Source organism: Oncorhynchus keta, chromosome 30 (assembly GCF_023373465.1).
Source record: "Oncorhynchus keta strain PuntledgeMale-10-30-2019 chromosome 30, Oket_V2, whole genome shotgun sequence".
In the NCBI taxonomy this organism is placed as follows: domain Eukaryota; kingdom Metazoa; phylum Chordata; class Actinopteri; order Salmoniformes; family Salmonidae; genus Oncorhynchus; species Oncorhynchus keta.
This window is the reverse complement of record NC_068450.1, coordinates 35105133-35120514: the sequence shown is the minus strand read 5'-3', so window position 1 is coordinate 35120514 and position 15382 is coordinate 35105133.

Here is a 15382-nt window from a genome sequence, read left to right as displayed (position 1 = left end):
CTCCATATATAGGCATTCCTGTGTCGAAGCTCTGATTCAAGCAGCCCCCTCTTTCCTCAGCCTCCGATTCAGATGGGAGGGGGGACTGGGGGAGCCAGAGAGAGAGAGAAAGAGAGAGAGAAGGGAGAGAGGGGGGAGAAAAAGAGAGCAAGAGAAGAGAGGAAGCCAAAACCAGAGAGAAAGAGGGACAGTCATGATGAATGTACTATCAATCACTGACTAGTACCCAGTGAAAGCTCTGTGCTCTACACATCATGGAGGGCACATTTTTTGTAAAATCATTAACGTTACATGAGTGATGGGCATTGCCATGTTACTGTGTAAATGCATCCTGCCACCTCCCCAGGTCCCTCAAATCTAATTTCAAAAGCAGATCTGCAGGATAGGGTACAAATGTGAGGCCTTTAATATCTTATGTACTAAACCCTATATACTAAACCTGCCATACCAACACTTAGTTTCAGCACCAGTCACTGCAGTGAGCCGCCTGGAGATGAGAGAAGCAGAGATAGAATAGATTGTAGCTCTCTCCTGTCATCTTGTGGCGAAGCAAAAGTAGTGCATATTCAAACACTGGTACTCATTGGGAAAAAAAGAAACGTCCTCTCACTGTCAACTGAGTTTATTTTCAGCAAACTTAACATGTGTAAATATTTGTATGAACATAACAAGATTCAACAACTGAGACATAAACTGAACAAGTTCCACAGACATGTGACTAACAGAAATGGAATAATGTGTCCCTGAACAAAGGGTGGGTCAAAATCAAAAGTAACAATCAGTATCTGGTGTGGCCACCAGCTGCATTAAGTACTGCAGTGCATCTCCTCCTCATGGACTGCACCAGATTTGTCAGTTCTCGCTGTGAGATGTTACCCCACTCTTTCACCAAGGCACCTGGAAGTTCCTGGACATTTCTGGGGGGGGAATGACCCTGGCCCTCACCCTCTGATCCAACAGGTCCCAGACGTGCTCAATGGGATTGAGATCCGAGCTCTTCGCTGGCCATGGTAGAACACTGACACTCCTGACTTGCAGGAAATCATGCATAGAATGAGCAGTATGGCTGGTGGCATTGTCATGCTGGAGGGTCTTGTCAGGATGAGCCTGCAGGAAGGGTACCACATGAGGGAGGTCTGCCACAGCGAGGACGATCAGCTGTCCGTCCTGTCTCCCTGAGGCACTGGCTTAGGCGTCTCACAGTACGGACATAGCAATTTATTGCCCTGGCCACATCTGCAGTCCTCATGTCTCCTTGCAGCATGCCTTAGGCACGTTCACGCAGATGAGCAAGGACCCTGGGCATCTTTATTTTGGTGTTTTTCAAAGTCAGTAGAAAGACCTCTTTCGTGTCCTAAGTTTTCATAACTGTGACCTTAATTGCCTACCGTCTGTAAGCTGTTAGTGTCTTAACGACCGTTCCACAGGTGCTTGTTCATTAATTGTTTATGGTTCATTGAACAAGCCTGGGAAATAGTGTTTAAACCCTTCACAATGAATATCTGTGAAGTTATTGGGATTTTTACAAATTGTCTTTGAAAGACACGGTCCTGGAAAAGGGACGTTTCTTTTCTTGCTTTGTTTACTTCCATGGGGCAGAGAAAGAAAAAACATTTATAAAGCTAATTCCTGCAATTCTACACATTTTGCCATGACTTACACCATGCTCATATTTGGTATCTTAATAGGATTCCCTTTATCTGTTGTGAAAGCAGCAGCTACTTTTCCTGGGGTCCACACAAAACATGAAACATGACATAATACAGAACATTAACAGATAAGAACAACTCAAGGACTGAACTACATATATTTAAAATCGACGCATATAGCCTACATGTCAACACATAGACACAAAATATTTAGGTCAAATAAGAGAGAGCTATTGTTGCTTTAACTGTTTGTTTAACTCAGGTTTGCTGCTCATTTGAGAAACATGAAATGGAAGATAGTTTCATGCAATAATGGCTCTATATTATACTGTACACTTTCTTCAATTTGCTCTGGATTTGGGGACTGTGAAAAGACCCCTGGTGGCATGTCTAGTGTCAGAACATATTAATGGTTCTCATAAAAAGAGAAGTAATACAGTCAGACTCTCCTCAACTCTTAGCCAAGAGAGACTGGCATGAATAGTACTTATATTAGCCCTCTGATTACAATGACGAGCAAGACGTACTGCTCTGTTCTGGGCCAGTTGCAGCTTAACTAGATCTTTCTTTGCAGGACATGACCACATGACTGGACAATAATCAAGATTAGACAAAACTAGAGCCTGCAGGACTTGCTTTGTGGAGTGTGGTGTCAAAAAAGCCGAGCATCTCTTTATTATGGACAGACCTCTTGAATCTACAACCATTGAATCTACAGTGCTGCGAGAAAGTATTTGCCTCCTTCCTGATTTCGTATTTTTTTTGCACATTTGTCACAATTAAGTGTTTCAGATCATCAAACAAATGTAAATATTACACAAAGATTACCCAAGTAAACACAAAATGCAGTGAAGTGATGATTTTATTTATTAAGGGAAAAAAGCTATCCGAACCTTCATGGCCCTATGTGAAAAAGTAATTGCCCCCTAAACCTAATAACTGGGTGTGCCACCCTCAGCAGCAACAACTGCAATCAACTTGCAAATGAGTCTGACATAATGTGTCTTATCTCACCAGCACTAATGAGATTGGTGTGCCGGATGCATGTTGCATCAGAGCTTCTCAAAGCGCCGGGGGCGTTGTGGACAGTGTGCACCTCATCTCTGCTGTCACATCCAACCTCAAATCAAATCAAATCAAATGTTATTTGTCACATGCAGATGTTAGTGCGAGTGTAGCGAAATGCTTGTGCTTCTAGTTCCGACAATGCAGTAATAACCAACAAGTAATCTAGCTAACAATTCCAAAACTACTACCTTATACACACAAGTGTAAAGGGATAAAGAATATGTACATAAAGATATATGAATGAGTGATGGTACAGAGCGGCATAGGCAAGATACAGTAGATGGTATTGAGTGCAGTATATACATATGAGATGAGTATGTAAACAAAGTGGCATAGTTAAAGTGGCTAGTGATACATGTATTACATAAGGATGCAGTAGATGATATATAGTACAGTATATACGTATACATATGAGATGAATAATGTAGGGTATGTAAACATTATATTAGGTAGTATTGTTTAAAGTGGCTAGTGATATATTTTAGATCATTTCCCATCAATTCCCATTATTAAAGTGGCTGGAGTTGAGTCAGTGTGTTGGCAGCAGCCACTCAATGTTAGTGGTGGCTGTTTAACAGTCTGATGGCCTTGAGATAGAAGCTGTTTTTCAGTCTCTCGGTCCCAGCTTGGATCCATATTTGGTATTAATACAGACGAGAGCACTGGATCCAGCTTCACACTGTTTTGCCATGACGATGGGTACAATGAGTTTCATAGTGCTTTCAAGACAACGGGGAATTCTGAAAAATACAAGGTCAAATCATGACGTCAGTGATCTTCTGGTCGGAAAGTCTGAGCCCCAGAAAGAGGCTCAGGTTGGATGACCGTTCAAAATGATTTGGGAAGGACGATTGGGAAGTACTGTAGGTCCCAAAGTGCTCTTCCAAGTGTTGGAGGTGAGCAGTCATCACTCGTGTGTTACACTTACAGATGCTGTTGTCTGTGATAAACATGGGGGCATGATTCACTTACAGATGCTGTTGTCTGTGATAAACAAGGGGGCATGATTTGCTTACAGAACACTTTCTCTCCAATAACAATTATTTCCCCTGAATCCACCGATTCGGTCACTCATCTGTAGAATATTTCTGCATTTCCCCTGCATGCTTGCGTACAGTTTCCCAAATATAGTTTCCCAAATAGTGAACAGGCGTGCGCACAGTGGATGTGGGTTGATGTGGTTTACAATCAAAGTTACCTGCTGCAGCATATCTGAGTTCTGTGCTCAGCTCTTTTGCCGCCAGTTGCTCTCGGTGCATCATACAATGCGTCCATATGGCAGAAGGAGACACATTCATAACTAGAGTGCAGAGACCTGCCTGCCGTCCTGCCATAGATAAAGCCCCATCTGTGCAATAGCACACAATTCTATCCCATGGAATCATTTTTGGGTCAATATAGCCATGCAGCACACTGAAACTCCCCTGTGCCATTTCAAATAATATCAAATCAAATTGTATTGGTCACATAAACGTGTTTAGCAAATTTTATTGCGGGTGTAGCGAAATGCTCGTGCTTCTAGTTCCGACAGTGCAGCAATATCTAACAAGTAATATCTAACAATTTCACAACATATACCCAATACACATAAATCTAAGTAAAGGAATGGGGGTGGACCATTTCAGTTTGTCCGTGATGTGTACACCGAGGAACTTAAAAACATTCCACTTGCTCCATTGCTGTCCCGTCGATGTGGATAGTGGGGTGCTCCCTCTGCTGTTTCCTGAAGTCCACGATCATCTCCTTTGTTCTGTTGACGCTCCCAGTGCCCTCACCTCCTCCCTGTAGACTGTCTCGTCACTGTTGGTAATCAAGCATACTACTGTTGTGTCGTCTGCAAACTTGATGATTGAGTTGGAGGCGTGCAAGGCCATGCAGTCATGGGTGAACAGGGAGTACAGGAGGGGGCTGTGCACGCACCCTTGTGTGGCCCAAGTGTTGAGGATCAGCGAAGTGGAGGTGTTGTTTCCTACATTCACCACCTGGGGGCGTCCCGTCAGGAATTCCAGGACCCAATTGCACAGGGCGGGGTTCAGACCCAGGGCCTCAAGATTAATGATGAGCTTGGAGGGTACTATGGAGGGTTACTATAGAGGGTTCATGCTCAGGAATCGTGAGGCAGAACAATATGTCCTCGTGAATAGCTTCCTCTGACATGTATAGAGAACAAAGGTCAATGCATGAGCCTCTCGGCCCTCACAGCTAACGTCCGTTTGGAGCGAATAAGCTGGGGAGAGTCGTTCAATCTGAGTTTCCTCTTGATTGCTAGCAATAGCATAAATTCTTTGTTTAACAGTGTTACCTGACAAAGTTATTGATGTGAATTTCTGTGCCCCTGCCTCCCCACACATTGTTTTCACCATATCAATTGTGACTGGTAATATCAAAATCTCTGCAGTAGTGTGTGGTTTTCTAGCGTAGCGGGCCTAGCCATTCACTGTGGGCATCACTCGCTCTTAAGCTGAATTTGATGTTTCAGATTTGAATCATTTCAATTTAGATTAAGTCTAACCACATTACAATGGTTTTCAGATACAAAGATTCTATTGTAATATATAAAACATTTGTAGTATACTCATCGAACCTATTCACTCTATTGTTGTCAGTACTTGTCTACTCAAAAGCACAACTGTAGGTGCTCATACACAACAATACACGACTAGACTGTCTACAACTCAAACCCATCTCAATCGCCCATTATTGCCTCTGAGTGTAACAAAACACATACCAGTCTACTGTACCCTTTGTTGTTTACAGATGAACATGAGTTGTACGATTTACACATCCACATGATCAGTCTTCATGTTTTACACATCCTCATGATCAGTCTTCGTGTTTTACACATCCACATGCTCAGTCTTCATGTTTTACACATCATCATGCTCAGTCTTCATGTTTTACACATCCACATGCTCAGTCTTCATGTTTTACACATCCTCATGCTCAGTCTTCATGTTTTACACATCCACATGCTCAGTCTTCATGTTTTACACATCCACATGATCAGTCTTCATGTTTTACACATCCTCATGATCAGTCTTCATGTTTTACACATCCTCCTGCTCAGTCTTCATGTTTTACACATCCACATGCTCAGTCTTCATGTTTTACACATCCTCATGCTCAGTCTTCATGTTTTACACATCCTCATGATCAGTCTTCATGTTTTACACATCCACATGCTCAGTCTTCATGTTTTACACATCCACATGCTCAGTCTTCATGTTTTATACATCCTCATGCTCAGTCTTCATGTTTTACACATCCTCCTGCTCAGTCTTCATGTTTTACACATCCACATGCTCAGTCTTCATGTTTTACACATCCTCATGCTCAGTCTTCATGTTTTACACATCCTCATGCTCAGTCTTCATGTTTTACACATCCTCATGATCAGTCTTCATGTTTTACACATCCACATGCTCAGTCTTCATGTTTTACACATCCTCATGATCAGTCTTCATGTTTTACACATCCACATGCTCAGTCTTCATGTTTTATACATCCTCATGCTCAGTCTTCATGTTTTACACATCCTCATGATCAGTCTTCATGTTTTACACATCCACATGCTCAGTCTTCATGTTTTACACATCCTCATGATCAGTCTTCATGTTTTACACATCCACATGCTCAGTCATCATGTTTTATACATCCTCATGCTCAGTCTTCATGTTTTACACATCCTCCTGCTCAGTCTTCATGTTTTACACACCCACATGCTCAGTCTTCATGTTTTACACATCCTCATGCTCAGTCTTCATGTTTTACACATCCTCCTGATCAGTCTTCATGTTTTACACATCCTCATGCTCAGTCTTCATGTTTTACACATCCATATGCTCAGTCTTCATGTTTTACACATCCACATGCTCAGTCTTCATGTTTTATACATCCTCGTGATCAGTCTTCATGTTTTACACATCCACATGATCAGTCTTCATGTTTTACACATCCACATGCTCAGTCTTCATGTTTTACACATCCTCATGCTCAGTCTTCATGTTTTACACATCCTCATGATCAGTCTTCATGTTTTACACATCCACATGCTCAGTCTTCATGTTTTACACATCCACATGCTCAGTCTTCATGTTTTACACATCCACATGCTCAGTCTTCATGTTTTATACATCCTCGTGATCAGTCTTCATGTTTTACACATCCACATGCTCAGTCTTCATGTTTTACACATCCACATGATCAGTCTTCATGTTTTACACATCCTCATGTCTTCATGTTTTACAAATCCTCATGTCTTCATGTTTTACACATCCACATGATCAGTCTTTATGATTTACACATCCTTGTGTCTTCATGTTTTACACATCCTCATGATCGGTCTTCATGTTTTACACATCCTCATGATCGGTCTTCATGTTTTACACATCCTCATGTCTTCATGTTTTACACATCCACATGATCAGTCTTTATGTTTTACACAGCCTCATGTCTTCATGTTTTACACATCCTCATGATCAGTGTTCATATTTTACACATTCACATGCTCAGTCTTCATGTTTTACACATCCACATGCTCAGTCTTCATGTTTTACACATCCACATGATCAGTCTTCATGTTTTATACATCCTCATGATCAGTGTTCATATTTTACACATTCACATGCTCAGTCTTCATGTTTTACACATCCACATGCTCAGTCTTCATGTTTTACACATCCACATGATCAGTCTTCATGTTTTACACATCCACATGATCAGTCTTTATGATTTACACATCCACATGCTCAGTCTTCATGTTTTACACATCCACATGATCAGTCTTCATGTTTTATACATCCTCATGATCAGTGTTCATATTTTACACATCCACATGCTCAGTCTTCATGTTTTACACATCCACATGATCAGTCTTCATGTTTTACACATCCACATGATCAGTCTTTATGATTTACACATCCACACGCTCAGTCTTCATGTTTTACACATCCACATGATCAGTCTTCATGTTTTATACATCCTCATGATCAGTGTTCATATTTTACACATTCACATGCTCAGTCTTCATGTTTTACACATCCACATACTCAGTCTTCATGTTTTACACATCCACATGATCAGTCTTCATGTTTTATACATCCTCATGATCGGTGTTCATATTTTACACATTCACATGCTCAGTCTTCATGTTTTACACATCCACATGCTCAATCTTCATGTTTTACACATCCACATGATCAGTCTTCATGTTTTACACATCCACATGATCAATCTTTATGATTTACACATTCTCATGATCAGTCTTCATGTTTTACACATCCACATGCTCAGTCTTCATGTTTTACACATTCTCATGATCAGTCTTTATGATTTACACATTCTCATGATCAGTCTTCATGTTTTACACATCCACATGATCAGTCTTCATGTTTTATACATCCTCATGATCGGTGTTCATATTTTACACATTCACATGCTCAGTCTTCATGTTTTACACATCCACATGCTCAATCTTCATGTTTTACACATCCACATGATCAGTCTTCATGTTTTACACATCCTCATGATCAGTCTTCATTGATCAGTCTTTATGTCTTTCCAAGAGACGTGCAGTACCAACCAATATACCCGCTGTCAAAGCAGAGGGTAGTGAATAACATCACCAAAGCCTGCTAAACCAGCTGCCATTACCCAAAACAATAAGTTCACCAGATGAAGATCATTCTGGAACATTCAACCAACAACATCCATATTCAGTTAGACTGATGTTGTTGTCACGGTTCATGAATCCACTGCCTCCCTCTCTCTTTCTCTTTCTCTTTCTCTCTCTCTCTCTCTCTCTCTCTCTCTCTCTCTCTCTCTCTCTCTCTCCCGTGTTTGTGTGGGCGTGGTTCCCAATCTCGGCCTGATTGTCTGCGCCAGCTGGAACCACTTATCTTCCCTTTATATGTTCTGTAACCAGTGTTTCTTGTTGTCAGATCGTTGTTACTTCCCTGAGGTTGTGTCGTGTGTCTGTGCTCTTCTCTCGCCGCCGCCCTTGTGTGGATTATCTGCTGTGCTCCTTCCTACCCATCCGGACACACTCCCCTGGATTTCTCAGCACGCTATCATTGGAAGATGCGCCCTAGTCCCTGGGTCGGATTCCGTCTGAGTACAGTCTGTCTGTCCTGTTGCTGTTGTAAACTATATTCATTAAACCTTCGTTGCTTGCATCTTGCATCCGCCTCTGTACTGTCACAGAACGATCTGACCAGACCATGGATGCAGCGAGTTCAACGAGTCTGACCGAATTCATTTCCCGCAGTATCACGAGAATGGATCAACAAGAGGAGAACATCTCCAGCACAGGTCGGGCAGTACAAGCCCTTGCGACGCAGGTATCCCAGCTGATCCAACAATTACAACATCTGAGGGGTTCCGCTGCGCCACCTACACCGGCAGTTCAACCCGCCCCGCCAGAGCCGGATTCCCAGCTAGAGCCACGGCTACCGACACCAGAGGGTTATTCAGGTGATCCTGACTATTGCAGAGCCTTTCTTACGAGATGTTCCATGCATTTCTCGTTGCAGCCACGGACCTTCAACCGTGAACAGTCTAAGGTAGCATTCGTACTCACACTGCTATCAGGCAAAGCGGCTCTTTGGGGAACGGCGGTGTGGGCGAACCAGGACCCATGCTGCACCTCTTTCCAGACACTCTCCGAGGAGATGAGGGTCTTCGATCGGGCCGTGGCGGGTAGGGAGGCGGCCAGACTACTCGCTGACCTTCGCCAAGGAGACCGTTCAGTATCGGAATACTCCATCCAATTCCGCACTCTGGCCGCAGAGTGTCAGTGGAACGAGGAGGCGCAGTGGGACATGTTCCTGCATGGGCTGGAGGACCGGATCAGAAGGAGATTTATGTTCTGGACCTTCCCAGGAGTTTAAATGGACTAGTGGAACTAGCCTTGAGGGTCGGCGCTCGTCTGAGTCGTATTGGCCGCCGAGCATGCCTAACAGACCGTATAACGACACGGAGGGCGGGCATGCCAGCGGCGGGAACACGGCCAGTTCAGCCTCCGCTCACGAACCCATGCAGCTGGGAGAGCTCGCCTCTCCCGGGAAGAGGGAGAGGCGGAGATCCCAGGACTCTGTCTCTACTGTGGTAGAGCGGGCCACTTTATCCACTCCTGCCCGGTAAAAGATCAGGCCCGGTAGTAAACATGAGGCTACTATCGGGTGGTGTCACCACAGAGAAGACCTCATCATCTACTCTCCTCCCGGTAAGACTAAGATAGGCCACCCACACGCACGACACCCAAGCCTTACTGGACTCAGGAGCAGAGGGTAATTTTATGGACTTCAAGCTCGCTCACAAACTCCAGGTTCCTATCACCTCACTCACGCACAAGATATCCGTCAACGCTCTCAATGGTCAAGAACTCCCCAACACTTCTCACACCACTGAACCTATCACACTCATCACTTCTGGCAATCACACTGAGACACTATCATTTCTACTCATGGACTCACCCCTTGCACCATTAGTTCTCGGCCACCCTTGGCTCACCCAACACAACCCCAGAGTTGACTGGGGTCATAACTCTATATCCATGTGGAGTAACAAGTGTCTTGAGTTCTGTTTAGTGTCTGCCTGTTCGTCTGTGTCTGATTCTGTGTTTCTAGAGGAGGCAGTGGATTTGTCTAACGTGCCCGTTGAATACCTCGACCTGAAGGAGGTGTTCAGTAAGTCCCGTGCTGCTTCTCTTCCTCCGCATCGTCCCTATGACTGTGCAATAGAATTATTGCCAGGTGAGTCTCCGCCTAAAGGCAAGTTATATTCACTCTCTGTTCCTGAGAGGAGGCTATGGAGAGATACATCTCTGATTCTCTGGCATCTGGATTCATTCGTCCTTCCTCTTCTCCAGCGGGGGCCGGGTTCTTCTTTGTGGGGAAGAAGGACGGATCTCTGCGTCCTTGCGTTGATTACCGTGGGTTGAATAACATCACAGTGAAGAATACCTATCCCTTACCGTTGATGTCCTCAGCCTTTGAAAGGTTACAGGGAGCATCCGTGTTCACTAAGTTGGATTTACGTAATGCATATCATTTGGTTCGCATAAGGGGGGGGGGACGAATGGAAGACCGCATTTAACACCCCCAGAGGGCACTTCGAATATTTGGTCATGCCTTTTGGGCTATCCAACTCCCCAGCGGTTTTCCAGGCACTCGTCAATGACGTGCTGAGAGATATGATTGATCAGTTCATATATGTTTACCTGGATGACATACTGATTTTTTCTTCTCTCCAGGAACACGTTCAGCACGTCAGACGAGTGCTTCAGAGGTTGTTGGAGAATGGACTTTTTGTCAAGACGGAGAAATGCATTTTTCATGCACAATCCGTTCCATTCCTAGGTTACATCGTCTCGACTGAAGGTATTCGCATGGATCCTGACAAGGTTAAGGCTGTGGTGGATTGGCCTAGCCCAGATTCCCGTAAGGCCCTACAGAGGTTTCTGGGATTCGCCAATTTCTACCGGCGTTTCGTTCGCAACTTTAGTCAGATAGTCGCTCCTCTTACCGCCTTAACCTCCCCCAGAGTGACGTTCAGGTGGTCCGATACAGCCGAGGCTGCATTCACCAAACTCAAGAGCCGCTTTGTTTCGGCTCCCATCCTCATAGCTCCCGATCCCTCGCGTCAGTTCGTAGTAGAGGTGGACGCTTCAGAGGTGGGGGTAGGTGCGGTACTTTCCCAACGTTCCTCTTCTGACGACAAGATGCACCCTTGTGCGTTCCTTTCCCATCGGTTATCACCTGCGGAACGCAACTACGACATTGGCAACAGAGAGTTGTTGGCAGTGAAGTTAGCACTGGAGGAGTGGCGCCATTGGTTAGAGGGTTCGGGGTACCTTTTATAGTTTGGACCGATCACAAAAATTTGGAATATATCAGAACCGCCAAGCGACTCAACTCCAGGCAGGCGCAGTGGGCACTCTTTTCGGACGTTTTGACTTCTCTCTCTCGTATCGCCCGGGTTCCAAGAATGTCAAACCCGATTCCCTTTCTCGCATTTTTGACCATTCTGAACGCCCATCCACTCCCGAGTGCATCCTACCCGGGACCCTAGTGGTATCCACACTCACATGGGAGGTTGAATCGAGGGTCAAAACGGCCTTAGAATGGGTAACGCCTCCGCCCGGTTGCCCGCCTAATCGGTTGTTTGTGCCGGAGGGTGTCGGTCCGATGTTATTCGGTGGGGCATTGCTCCAACGTAGCGTGTCATCCAGGAGTCAGCCGCACTAGTTTTTTGGTTAAGCAACGCTTTTGGTGGCCACTGATGGCTCGTGACATTCACAGTTTTGTCTTGGCTTGCTCGGTTTGTGCCACTGGGAAGACTTCTAATCGACCCCCAGATGGGTTACTCCAACCGCTGTCGGTCCCTTCGAGACCCTGGTCCCACATCGCGCTAGATTTTGTTACCGCCCTCCCGCCCTCCCAGGGCAAGACGGTGGTGTTGACCGTGGTGGACCGGTTCTCGAAGGCGGCTCATTTTATTCCCTTGCCTAAATTACCATCTGCCAAGGAGACAGCGGTAGCTGTCGTGGATCACGTCTTTCGCTTACATGGCCTGCCGATGGACGTAGTTTCTGACAGGGGCCCCAATTTGTGTCCAAGTTTTGGCAAGAGTTTTGTAGGTTACTGGGAGCGAGTGTCAGCCTGTCTTCAGGGTTTCATCCCCAGAGCAACGGTCAAACGGAGAGGGCCAACCAAGATTTGGAGAGAGTGTTGCGATGTTTGGTTTCTAAGAATCCCTCTTCCTGGAGTCAACAACTTTCTATGGTTGAGTACGCTCACAATTCGTTGCCAGTGGCAGCTACGGGTCTTTCTCCGTTTGAGTGTAGTTTAGGTTACCAGCCACCTATCTTTCCCAGTACGGAGTCCGAGGTCACTGTTCCTTCCGCTCACGCTTTCATCCAGAGGTGCCGTCACGCATGGAGCAGAGCCCGTGAGACTCTTCTCCGGGTGGGGGCGCGCACCAAGGCTAAGGCCGATCGCCACCGGTCGAAGCCTCCGGTATACGTCGTTGGCCAAAGAGTGTGGCTTTCTACTAAGAACATTCCACTCCGATCCGTTTCAAACAAGCTTGCCCCCAAATTTATCGGCCCGTTCAAAGTCACCAGGATCATTAGTCCGGTGGCGGTCCGGCTCAAGCTTCCTCCGGCGTATAGGAGAATTCATCCTACCTTTCATGTGTCTAAAATAAAACCTGTGTTTCAGGCACGCATTAACCCGCCGGTCCCGGTTCCCCCGCCGCCACGACTTGTTGATGGGGAACCCACCTTTTCGGTCAATCGTATTTTGGACTCTAGAAGGAGGGGACGCGGATTCCAGTACCTGGTGGACTGGGAGGGTTACGGCCCGGAGGAGAGAAGTTGGGTACCTGCTAGGGACATTCTGGATCACTCCCTTATCGATGATTTCAATCGTCAGGTAAATTCGCCTGGGAACACCAAGAGGCGTTCCTAGGGGAGGGGGTATTGTCACGGTTCATGAATCCACTGCCTCCCTCTCTCTTTCTCTCTCTCTCTCTCTCTCTCCCGTGTTTGTGTGGGCGTGGTTCCCAATCTCGGCCTGATTGTCTGCGCCAGCTGGAACCACTTATCTTCCCTTTATATGTTCTGTAACCAGTGTTTCTTGTTGTCAGATCGTTGTTACTTCCCTGAGGTTGTGTCGTGTGTCTGTGCTCTTCTCTCGCCGCCCTTGTGTGGATTATCTGCTGTGCTCCTTCCTACCCATCCGGACACACTCCCCTGGATTTCTCAGCACGCTATCATTGGAAGATGCGCCCTAGTCCCTGGGTCGGATTCCGTCTGAGTACAGTCTGTCTGTCCTGTTGCTGTTGTAAACTATATTCATTAAACCTTCGTTGCTTGCATCTTGCATCCGCCTCTGTACTGTCACAGTTGTAGTATAATATTGAATGCCAAGTATGCTCACAACTGCATTGTGGTCTAGATATTGCTAGCTGTCGTACATATGTATATAATTGTTTCAAATATTTTTTACTAGTGTACTGACAAGTGACTAAATGATTCCAGCTGCATGGAGTTGGTGTATAATTTAAACTTGAATTTGTTGGCAAGTAAACATGTTTCAATAAAACAGTAGGTTAGTCTGTCAATATAGCAAATAAATAGACTTGGCTTGTATTCAAGACAACGTTTAATTGCTCTGAAGACCGAGGTGAATTTACACAGCAGTACGGAGGAACAGTTATGGCACTGAATATACCAAACATTAGGAATATTAAGTTGCACCCCCCGTCCCCCTCTTGTTGCAGTGAACATGATGGCCCGTGTTGACTCCAATGCTTATGTTGGAGGCTGAAAAACTCTGCAGCATTGCAGTTGTTGACACAAACCGGTGCGCTTGGCACCTACTACCATGTCCCATTCAAAGGCACGTCAGTCTTCTGTCTTGCCCATTCACCCTCTGAATGGCACACATACCCAATCCATGTCTCTTCATCTACACTGATTGAAGTGTATTTTCCAAGTGACATCAATAAGGGATCATAGCTTTCACCTGGTCAGTCTATGACATGGAAAGAGCAGGTGTTCTTCATGTTTTGCATACTCAAGTGTATATACAGTAGAATCTAAATATACTACTAACGCTTATAATAAATACTAGAGCTCTACAAAGGGAATTATTGAGGCTGGTGTGTTTGGGTGGTGCAGTGAAGTGTTCGGAGTCACTTTGATACAAGAGGAGATAGTTTTGGGACCTTTCACATCTCCTTTTGAGATTCATGAACTTCTTTGTATCCAAGCGGTATTGTCTGTGAGTTAAAGACAAAATCGCTATTAGACATTCATGGGCAATCATTGTGTACTGTCTGTATTCCTACTGTAGCAGCATGGTGTAGAATATGAGACATCGCAGACACACGTTAGCTAGCTAGCTACAACGCAGGTATAGTTCCTCCAAGGCTAATATGAGTCATAAAGTCAGTCATTCCTTTACCCTCAGCCATAATCATCATCAATACTTGCTATATTGTATTTACTTTGCCACCATGGCCTTTTTTGCTTTTACCTCCCTTCTCACCTCATTAGCTCACATCGTATATAGACTTGTTTATACTGTATTATTGACTGTATGTTTGTTGTACTCCATGTGTAACTCTGTGTCGTTGTATCTGTCGAACTGCTTTGCTTTATCTTGGCCAGGTCGCAATTGTAAATGAGAACTTGTTCTCAACTTGCCTACCTGGTTAAATAAAGGTGAAAAAAAAGAAGAAAAAAACACTTCTCCAGTTTTGCTCCTAATGAGAGACACAGAGGCTAGCTAACTAACTAGCTATAACGTTAGATTATAGTCACCGGAGGCTGCTGAGGGGAGGACAGCTCATAATAATGGCTGGAATGGAGTGAATGGAATGGTATTAACCACATGGATAACATGTTTGATGTGTTTGATACCATTCCATTGATTCCGCTCCAGCCATTACTAAAAGCCCGTCCACCCCAATTAAAGTGCCACCTGCCGCCTGTGATTAGAGTACATTTTAGGTATAGCAAACACAGCTACCTAGCTAACTTGCTACATTTGGCTAGATTGGTTTGTAGTACTAGCAAGCAGGTAGGATGAAAACCGCTACGTTGACCATGATCCTTTGCTAGTTACAGCCACTTTCGTCATGATCCTTAGCGATTTATG